The following is an 11,834-nucleotide window of genomic DNA, read 5'->3' on the forward strand; positions in this document are numbered from 1 at the left end:
TGGAATTACAATAAACTATAAGTGAGCAACTCCTTGCCCATCACATCTCATGTGAGGTTCAATCCTTTACCTAGCCCCTAATGCTCAAAATCTCAGGTACATCCATTATTGACTTATCTTGCATTAGTTAAGTTGATCCCATTGAGCCAGTAATTATGCAAATAATTTTAATGTCCTCAAGTACATCCAATATTGGCCACCAAACTATTTACATATTTACAACATCTCATGCTTAATAATTATTCTTAAGAAAATCTCTTAAATTAATTGCATCTTATGTAAGTATTTAAAATTTCTTAAAACAATTGCCCCAATGGAGGGCTTATGTTATAATTACTTTAATTATAGCATTTCCAACTTAATCATTTGTTTGAAAGATTTTATGGTCATTCTAATTACTATTAGGGTCTCACTTTGCACATTATCTATTTAGCATGCATATATCATATAATTGCATACATTCCCATACATCTCATGCATTCATGGATAAGCAGTAAATATGGTATGATCATGGACTTTCTAAGGGATTCAATTCTGAGCCACCAAGAATTGAATCAGGGCATTCCTAGGTGCATTTCATTCATTCATTTTACAAGAGTTGCTGAAGGAGTACATAATCAACACTTGATCTCGAATTTCTCCCACTGGTCCCACCAATGCTCTTGACCTCCTTGAACTTCTTGCAATCCAATATTACATAGTAATCCTTGGCATACCAAGACAAATTTACAAGAACTTAAATAAATGAAATTACAACCCAAAAATTATTATAAACTTAATAATACATGCCCAAAATAAATTAAAATAAATTAATTAATTTACAATCCCAAAGAAACATAAAAGAAATAAATCCAATCACATTGGTCTTTTATAGTCTATGATCAACCATCATGCATATCACTATTTAACAATTAAATAAAACATACATACTTAAATTAAAATTGAATATCTCATATTCAACTTAAAAATCCAGATCTGAATATGATTCAAATAAATTTAAAAATTCAGAATTGAATCTCATTCAAACAAATTTAAAAATTCATATTTGAATACCATTCAAACAACTTTAAAAATTCAGATTTGAATCACATTCAAACATTTTTTAAAAAATCAGATTTGAATCACATTAAAACTTTTTTAAAAAATAAGATCTGAATTTCATTCAATCAATTTTAAAAAATCAGATTTAAATATGATTCAAACAGCTTTAAAAATTTAGATTTGAATCACATTCAAACAACTTTTAAAATTTAGATTTGAATCACATTCAAACAATTTTTAAAATTCTGATTTGAATCATAATTTAATTGTGTGATAAAAATTCTAATTAAACAATTTAATTAGACATAAAATGGATCTTAGATTATAGAACAATTGCACATTCACCATCCATTTACCTTTGCACACCATTGTGGTGCATCAACCATGAGCACCATGGTGTTCATCATTTGTGCCACCACCTTGGCTTTGCAACCAGCAATGAACTTTTGATCTCATGATCAATCACACAATTAAATCATATAAACATCAATCTAAATGGCAAATATAGTGGCTCTGATACCAATTGAAAGAATGGAAGCGTGAAAAACACAAGTTTATACCATTGAATTCAAAAATTTTCACCTAGGGTCACATGCATCATGCAAGATTTATTTTTATCTATTTGATTTCAATGATAAACAACATATTAAAACTCTTTTAATATGTTTTTGGATCTGTATTTTTCATTTAAGATTTTAAAATTAATCAGATTAATTTTAGAATCCTAGATTAAATCAAGAACGATTACAATAACCTCTAGATGCACTGCAGCGTGTCTGTGCCTTTGAGATTTGTCTTCAGGACACCAAATGTTGTCCCTCTAATTTGTCCACACCAAGAACACTATGGCAGCCCTTGAAGTTCTAAAGCTTTTTCTATTAATTAGAAATTCAAGTTCTGCCTTTTAAGAGATTAGAGATGTAAACAAGACACTAGAAACAATTTTTAGTGTTTTTAATTCAAGAGATTGATGGCTAATCTCTTTGAATTGATGAGACATGAAGAAGAATAGATGGAGAACCCTAAAATGGTGTGACAAAGGAGAGGAGTGGCTGCTGGTTGTTTTTCTTTTTCATAACAACACTTATATAGCTAGGTTAACGCATTAAACCCTTGCCACATGTCACCCTTTGATTAGCTCTAGGTTCAAGTGACCCAATCACATTGTGCCAAGTGTCAAACCTATATTTAATCTTGATTTTAATCATCTTACATGATTAAAAAAAAACATTTGGCAAGCTTATGTGTAATCCCATGTGTCACCATCTCATGGTGCCACGTGTCACACTGTGAAATGACCAAAATGCCCCTGTGTTTTAATTTTGAGTTCTTAACCCAAAATAATTATTTTTCTTCTTCTAATTTATATCAAATATAAATTAATTAATTAATCTCTATAAATTAATTTCTCATTAATTAAATTCATATTTAAACACTTTAAATATAAATTTAACTTATACTATACATCCAATAATCTAGATTTGGTTTCAAGTCATGCTAGGGACTTTGCAATTTAATTGCAATCCAAACCTATTTAATTAATCAATTAAACTCTTTAATTAATTAATTAAATCATATTTAAATAGATGATAACTTGTGTATGTGTGTGACTTACTAGGCTCATCACTAATTGGCAATCAGACATGATATCAACTCTTAATATCATCAGAACTCTTTCTCACCATAAATGATTTATCTAAATCATTTTATGAACCTCATAGACCATGGTTAACACCTAGCATAGCATGCCATGGCCACCCAATTAGTAATAAGGTTTACCTTAAATGAACCTATAATCATATGTTTGAAGCAACGGAAGCGTGAAAAACACAAGTTTATACCATTGAATTCAAAAATTTTCACCTAGGATCACATGCATCATGCAAGATTTATTTTTATCTATTTAATTTCAATGATAAACAACATATTAAAACTATTTTAATATGTTTTTGGATCTGTATTTGCCATTTAAGATTTTAAAATTAATCAGATTAATTTTAGAACCCTAGATTAAATCAAGAACGATTACACTAACCTCTTGATGCACTGCAGCGTGTCTGCGCCTTTGAGATTCGTCTTCGTGACACCGATGTTGTCCCTCTAGCTTGTCCACACCAAGAACACCTATGGCAGCCCTTGAACAGCTTCTAAAGCCTTTTCTATTAATTAGAAATTCAAGTTCTGCCTTTTAAGAGATTAGAGATGTAAACAGGATACTAGAAACAATTTCTAGTGTTCTTAATTCAAGAGATTGATGGCTAATCTCTTTGAATTGATGAGAGATGAAGAAGAATAGAGGGAGGGCTGCAAAATGGCGTGACAAAGGAGAGGAGTGGCTGCTGGTTATTTTTTCTTTTCATAACCACACTTAAATAGCTAGGTTAACACATTAAACCCTTGTCACATGTCACCCTTTGATTAGCTCTAGGTTTAAGTGACCCAATCACATTGTGCCAAGTGTCAAACCTATATTTAATCATGTTTTTAATCATCTTACATGATTAAAAAACATTTGGCAAGCTTATGTGTTATGCCATGTGTCACCATCTCATAGTGCCACGTGTCACACTGCAAAATGACCAAAATGCCCCTGTGTCTTAATTTTGAGTTCTTAACCCAAAATAATTATTTTCTTCTTCTAATTAATTTATATCAAATATAAATTAATTAATTAATCTCTATTAATTAATTTCTCATTAATTAAATTCATATTTAAACACTTTAAATATAAATTTAACTTATATTATACATCCAATAATCTAGATTTGGTTTCAAGTCATGCGAGGGACTTTGCAATCTAATTGCAAACCAAACCTATTTAATTAATCAATTTAAACTCTTTAATTAATTAATTAAATCATATTTAATTAGGTGATAACTTGTGTATATGTGTGACTTACTAGGCTCATCACTAATTGGCAATGAGACATGATATCAACTCTTAATATCATCAGAACTCTTTCTTACCATAAATGATTTCTCTAAATCATTTTATGAACCTCATAGACCATGGTTAACACCTAGCATAGCATGCCATAGCCACCCAATTAGTAATAAGGTTTACCTTAAATGAACCTATAATCAGATGTTACCATGCACTAGAATCTCTCTGTTATAAAATCCCAACTCAAGCTGGAGTCATGGTTTATGTCAAACTCCATTTGCTATGAATATTATGTTCTCCTTTAATTCCAGTTCTTGATTAAAAAGATTTTCTCATCAGAAACTCTTTTCTGAATAAATCTATCTGTCTTGGCCAGGAACTTGAAACATCAAGAACAATTAAATGAACATAGGATTTTATCTCTATTTACTTAGAGGAATAGATTCCATCTTGATCAACACCTACCTCCATATATAACTAGTAGGAGCCAACACATGCCCATATACCCATACATAGTACAAGTATGAAAGCGAGATCAAACTCAAACTACCTATATACAAGATAACTGTGCTATCTCGTGTCTAAAGATTATATGCATCGATATGATTTATGACAAAACATTGACAAGAGTAAACTCCATGTGCTTGTCATAAGTGTCACTGGTTCGGCCTACTTATCATTTATAAGTGCCTATCATATTTGTTATATGGCATGAGACTCACCATTCCATCTTATTTATATCTCATATAAATAACTTGGGAACAAATATGAATACAATCTTTCTGGATAAGTCATGTCCTTATTATGAAGTATCCTCGATTGTGAACCTATTTATGATACTTTATACTAGAAATATTGTCACTCATATTCTTAACAACTTAAGAATAATATTTCTAACAAAATATCAATGGACCTTTTCTATTACACATAAATATATTATGTAAACGGAAAAGTGGAAATGCCTTTTATTAATAAAATATGTACAAGATACATACTAAATGATATGCTCTAGGGCATACTACTAACAATCTCCCACTAGCACTAGAGCCATTCATTACAATACCTTAGACCTATCTTCTCAAGATGTCGGTCTAACTGAACTTGTGACAAAAGCTTAGTGAATGGATCAGCTGAATTTTTCAGCTGATGTTATTTTTCTGCATGGCTATATCGCCTTGCCCAACTATATCTCTGATAATGTGGTAGTGCCTTTCTATGTGTTTAGATTTTGGTGAGACCTTAGTTCCTTAGCTCAGATGATCGCTCCATTATTGTCACGATGTAGTGGAACCGCTGACTCAATGGAAGGAACTACTGTAAGTTCTCACACGAACTTCTTTATCCAAATGACTTCTTTGCGAGATTCGATGCAGAATATACTCGACTTCTATAGTGGAATCTGCAATGTGCTCGCTTGGAACTCTTCCAACCGATCGCACCTCCATTACAAATGAACACATATCCAGAGGTAGACTTTCTATCGCCGATATCCGATTGGAAATCGTAATCGGTATAACCATCCAATTGCAAGTCTCCACTCCATAAATCAAGAATAAATCCTTAGTTCTTCTCAAGTACTTAAGGATATTCTGATACTATCGATGTTCCAAACCTGGATTGGATTAATACCTGCTAGTCAAACTAACAGCATATGCGATATCCGGCCTAGTACACAATATTGCATACATTAAACTTCCAATAGCCGAAGCATATGGAATCCTGGCCATCTTATCTCTTTCTTCAGGTGTCTTTAGAGACATCTCTTTAGAAAGATGGATACCATGTATCACTGGTAACAATCATCTCTTGGAATCAAGCATGTTAAACCTCTTTAACACCTTTTCCAAGTATAGACTTTAGGATAAATCAATTATTCTTTTCACTCTATCTCTATATACAAGATAACTGTGCTATCTCAGGTCTAAAGATTATATGCACTGGTATGATTTATGACAAAACATTGACAAGAGTAAACTCCATGTGCTTGTCATAAGTGTCACTGGTTCGGCCTACTTATCATTTATAAGTGCCTATCATATTTGTTATATGGCATGAGACTCACCATTCCATCTTATTTATATCTCATATAAATAACTTGGGAACAAATATGAATACAATCTTTCTGGATAAGTCATGTCCTTATTATGAAGTATCCTCGATTGTGAACCTATTTATGATACTTTATACTAGAAATATTGTCACTCATATTCTTAACAACTTAAGAATAATATTTCTAACAAAATATCAATGGACCTTTTCTATTACACATAAATATATTATGTAAACGGAAAAGTGGAAATGCCTTTTATTAATAAAATATGTACAAGATACATACTAAATGATATGCTCTAGGGCATACTACTAACAATGTTACCATACACTAGAATCTCTGTGTTACAAAATCGTAACTCAAGCTGGAGTCATGGTTTATGTCAAACTCCATTTGCTATGAATATTATATTCTCTTTTAATTCTAGTTCTTGATTAAAAAGATTTTCTCATCAGAAACTCTTTTCTGAATAAATCTATCTGTCCTGGCCAGGAACTTGAAACATCAAAAACAATTAAATGAATATAGGATTTTATCTCTATTTACTTAGAGGAACAGATTCCATCTTGATCAACACCTACCTCCATATATAACTAGTAGGAGCTAACAGATGCCCATATACCCATACATAGTACAAGTATGAAAGCAGTATCAAACTCAAACTACCTATATACAAGATAACTGTGCTATCTCAGGTCTAAAGATTATATGCACTGATATGATTTATGACAAAACATTGACAAGAGTAAACTCCATGTGCTTGTCATAAGTGTCACTGGTTCGGCCTACTTATCATTTATAAGTGCCTATCATGTTTGTTATATGGCATAAGACTCACCATTCCATCTTATTTATATCTCATATAAATAACTTAGGAACAAAGATGAATACAATCTTTCTGGATAAGTCATGTCCTTATTATGAAGTATCCTCGATTGTGAACCTATTTATGATACTTTGTGCTAGAAATATTTTCACTCATATTCTTAACAACTTATGAATAGAATTTCTAACAAAATATCAATGGACCTTTTCTATTACACATAAATATATTATGTGAACGAAAAAGTGAAAAATGCCTTTTATTAATAAAAGATGTACAAGATACATACTAAATGATATGCTCTAGGGCATACTACTAACAATCTCCCACTAGCACTAGAGCCATTCATTACAATATCTTAGACCCATCTTCTCAAGATGTCGGTCTAGCTGAGTTTGTGACATAGGTTTAGTGAATGGATCAGCTGGATTTTCAGCTGATACTATTTTCTGCATGGCTACATCGCCTTGCCCAACTATTTCTTTGATAATGTGGTAGTGCCTTTCTATGTGTTTGGATTTCTGGTGTCACCGGGGTTCCTTAGCCTGTATGAATGCTCCATTGTTTTCACAGTGAAGTGGAACTACTGACTCAATTGAAGGAACTGCTGCAACTTCTGCCACAAACTTCTTTATCCAAACAGCTTCCTTTACAGCATCAGATGCAGCAATATACTCAGCCTCGATAGTGGAATCTGCGGTCGTGCTCTGTTTGGAACTCTTCCAACTGACTGCACCTCTGTTACAAATGAACACATACCCAGAGGTAGACTTTCGATATCTAATTGGAAATAACAATCAGTATAATCATCCAATTGCAAGTCTCTACCTCCATATATCAAGAATAAATCCTTAGTTCTTCTCAAGTACTTAAGGATATTCTTGACAGCTATCCAGTATTCTAAACATGGATTGGATTGATACCTACTAGTCAAACTAATAGTATATGTGATATCCGGCCTAGTACACAATATTGCATACATCAAACTTCCAATAGCCGAAGCATATGGAATCCTAACCATTTTATCTCTTTCTTCAAGTGTCTTTGGAGACATCTCTTTAGAAAGGTGGATACCATGTATCACTGGTAACAATCATCTCTTGGAATCAATCATGTTAAACCTCTTTAACACCTTTTCCAAGTATAGACTTTAGGATAAATCAATTATTCTTTTCACTCTATCTCTATATATGCGAATCCCAAGAATATAGGTTGCCTCCCCTAAGTCTTTTATGGAGAATGTATTTGACAACCATACCTTTACATTTGTCAACATACCTGTGTCATTACCCATCAACAAAATGTCATCCATATATAAGATAAGGAAAGTGACAACACTATCACTAACCTTCTTATATACACATGGCTCAACCTCATTTTTTATAAAAACAAATGACTTAATGGCTTTATCAAAACAGATGTTCCAACTCCTCGAAGCTTGTTTTAGCCCACAAATGAATCGTTTTAGCTTGCATACCTTGGAATCATCTTGGGATTCAAAACCCATAGGTTGTTCTATGAAAATGTTTTCTTCAATGTATCCATTGAGAAAAGCTATTTTGACATCCATCTGCCAAATCTTATAATCATAGTATGCAACTATTGCTAATAGAATCCTAATTGATTTAAGCATGGCAACAGGCGAGAAAGTATCTTCATAGTCGATTCCTTGCCTTTGGCGAAACCTTTTCGCTACTAGCCTTGCCTTATAGGTCTCTACCTTTCCATCAGAACCAATTTTCTTCTTGAAAACCCATTTGCTCCCTATAGGCACAATACCTTCAGGGGGGTCAACAAGATCCCAAACTTGATTCTTATACATGGAATGAATTTCGGATTTCATAGCATCAATCCATTTTGAAGAATCCATATCTAATATAGCTTTTTCATAGGTAAGTGGATCATCTCCATGATCTACTTCTTCATGAGTAGACAATTCTTGTTCTTCTTCATGAAGGAAATCATATCTCACTGGTGGGTGAGATACCCTGGTTGTTCTACGAGGAACAGTTGTAGATGTTTCATCAATAGGTGTAGGTTGACTAGATGGATCTATATCCATCTGATCTATTGATTGGTCAGAATTCTCCAATTCTAACTCTATTTGCCTTCCTTTGCCTCCTTCTTGAATAAACTATTGTTCAAAAAATATGGCATCTCTACTTATCACAGCCTTTTGTGATGTAGGCAAATAAAAATAATATCTAGAACTATCTTTTGGATATCCAACAAATCGACCCTTTTCTGATCTGGTTTCCAATTTATCAGTGTTCAGCTTTTTGATATAAGCTGGACAACCCCAAATCTTAACATGCTTATGACATGGTTTTCTTTCATGCCATATCTCATAAGGTGTGGAAGAAACTGATTTTGATGCAATCTTCTTCAGAATATACAAAGCTAACTCTAATGCAAATCCGCAAGACGAGATTGACATATCTGTATAGCTCATCATACTACGTACCATATGAAGGAGCGGAAGCATGAAAAACACAAGTTCATATCATTGAATTCAAAAATTTTTCACCTAGGATCACATGCTTCATGCAGGATTCATTTTTATCTTTTTGATTTCAATGATAAAAAACATATCAAAAATCTTTTAATATGTCTTTAGATCTATATTTGCCATTTAAGATTTTAGAATTAATCAGATTAATTTTAGAACCCTATATTAGATCAAGAACAAGCGTACTAACCTCTTAATGCACTACAGTGTGTTTGGCACCTTTGGGATGCATCTTTAGGACACCAGATGTTGTCCCTCTAGCTTGTCCACAGCAAGATCACCTATAGCAGCTCTTGAACAGCTTCTAAAGCTTTTTCTATGAATTAGAAAATCAAGTTTTGCCTTCTGAGGGATTAGAGAAGTAAACAGAACACTAGAAACAATTTCTTGTATTTTTAATTCAAGAGATTGTTTGCTAATCTCTTAGAATTGATGAGAGATGAAGAAGAAGAGAAGGGAGAGGTCTCCAAGGTGGCAGCACAAAGAGAAAGGTAGCAGCTTGTGTCTTTTGTTCTTTCATCCTTACTGTAACACCCTAGGCAAATCCCACATTGGCAAAACACGGGAGAGATGCTGGGTTTATAAGTTGGTGGTTCGTAACCTCTAGTGACGTGTTTTGAAACCGTGAGGGCTTCGGCCTAGAGAGGACAATATCACCAGTGGGCCGGGCCATTATATTTGGGCCGGGCCATTACATTTGTCAAATGTAATGGCCCGGCCCACTAGTGATATTGTTCGCTCTGGGCTAAAGCCCTCACGGTTTTAAAATGCACCACTAGGGGTTACGAACCATCAACTTATAAACCCAGTATCTCTCCCATGTTTTGCCGATGTAGGATTTGCCTAGGGTGTTACAATCCACCCCCCTTATGGAATTCAGCATCCTCGCTAAGGTTTTGCCCCACCATCGCTCAAGGTTGCATGCGGAGTGGCTCTGATACCACAAATGTAATGGCCCAGCCCACTAGTGATATTGTCCGCTCTGGGCCAAAGCCCTCACGGTTTTAAAATGCGTCACTAGGGGTTACGAACCACCAACTTATAAACCCAGCATCTCTCCCGTGTTTTGTCGATGTGGGATTTGCCTAGGGTGTTACAATCCACCCCCCCTTATGGGACTCAGTGTCTTCGCTGAGGTTTGCCCCACCATAGCTCAAGGTTGCACGCGGAGTGGTTCTGATACCACAAATGTAATGGCCCAGCCCACTAGTGATATTCTTCGCTCTGAGCCGAAGCCCTCACGATTTTAAAACATGTCACTAGGGGTTAAGAACCACCAACTTATAAACCCAGCATCTCTCCCGTGTTTTACTGATGTGGGATTTGCCTAGGGTGTTACAATCCACCCCCCTTATGGGACTCAGCATCCTCGCTGAGGTTTGCCCCACCATCGCTCAAGGTTGTACGCGGAGCGGCTCTGGTACCACAAATGTAATGGCCCAGCCCACTAGTGATATTGTCCGCTCTGGGCCGAAGCCCTCACGGTTTTAAAACGTGCCACTTGAGGTTACGAACTACCAACTTATAAACCTAGTATCTCTCTTGCGTTTTGCGATGTGGGATTTGCCTAGGGTGTTACACTTACATTTATATAGCTAGGTCACCACTTAAAACCCTTGCCACATGTCACCTTTTGATTGGCTCTAGGTTTAATTGACCCAATCACATTGTGCCAAGTGTCAAACCTATATCTAATCTTAATTTTAATAATCTTATATGATTAAAAGACATTTTGCAAGCTTATGTGTAGTGCCATGTGTCACCATCACATGGTGCCACATGTCACCCTGTGAAATGACAAAAATGCCCTTGTGTTTTAATTTTGAGTTCTCAATCCAAAATAATTATTTCTCTTCTTCTAATCAATTTATATCAATTATAAATTAATTAATTAATCTCTATTAATTAATTTCTCTTCAATTATATTTATATTTAAATACTTTAAATATAAATTTAATTTATACTATACATCCAATAACCTAGATTTGGTTTCAAGCCATGCTAGGGACTTTGCAATCTAATTGCAAACTAAACCTATTTAATTAATCAATTAAACTATTTAATTAATTAATTAAATTATATTTAATTCAGTGATTACTTGTGTATGTGTGTGACTTACTAGGCTCATCACTAATTGGCAATGAGACATGATATCAACTCTTAATATCATCATAACATTTTTTTACCATAAATGATTTCTCTAAATTATTTTATGCACCTCATAAACCATGGTTAACACCCAGCTTAGCATGCCATGGCCACCCAATCAGTAATAAGGTTTACCTTAAATGAACCTATAATCATATGTTACCATGCACTAGAATCTCTCTGTTACAAAATCTCAATTCGAGTTGGAGTCATGGTTTAAGTCAAACCCCATTTGCTATAAATATTATGTTCTCTTTTAATTCCTGTTCTTGATTAAAAGATTTTTCTCATCAGAAACTCTTTTCTGATTAAATCTATCTGTCCTGGCCAGGAACTTGAAACATCAAGAACAATTAAAGAAGCATACGATTTTATCTTT

Source organism: Hevea brasiliensis, chromosome 1, assembly GCF_030052815.1.
Source record: "Hevea brasiliensis isolate MT/VB/25A 57/8 chromosome 1, ASM3005281v1, whole genome shotgun sequence".
In the NCBI taxonomy this organism is placed as follows: Eukaryota; Viridiplantae; Streptophyta; class Magnoliopsida; order Malpighiales; family Euphorbiaceae; genus Hevea; species Hevea brasiliensis.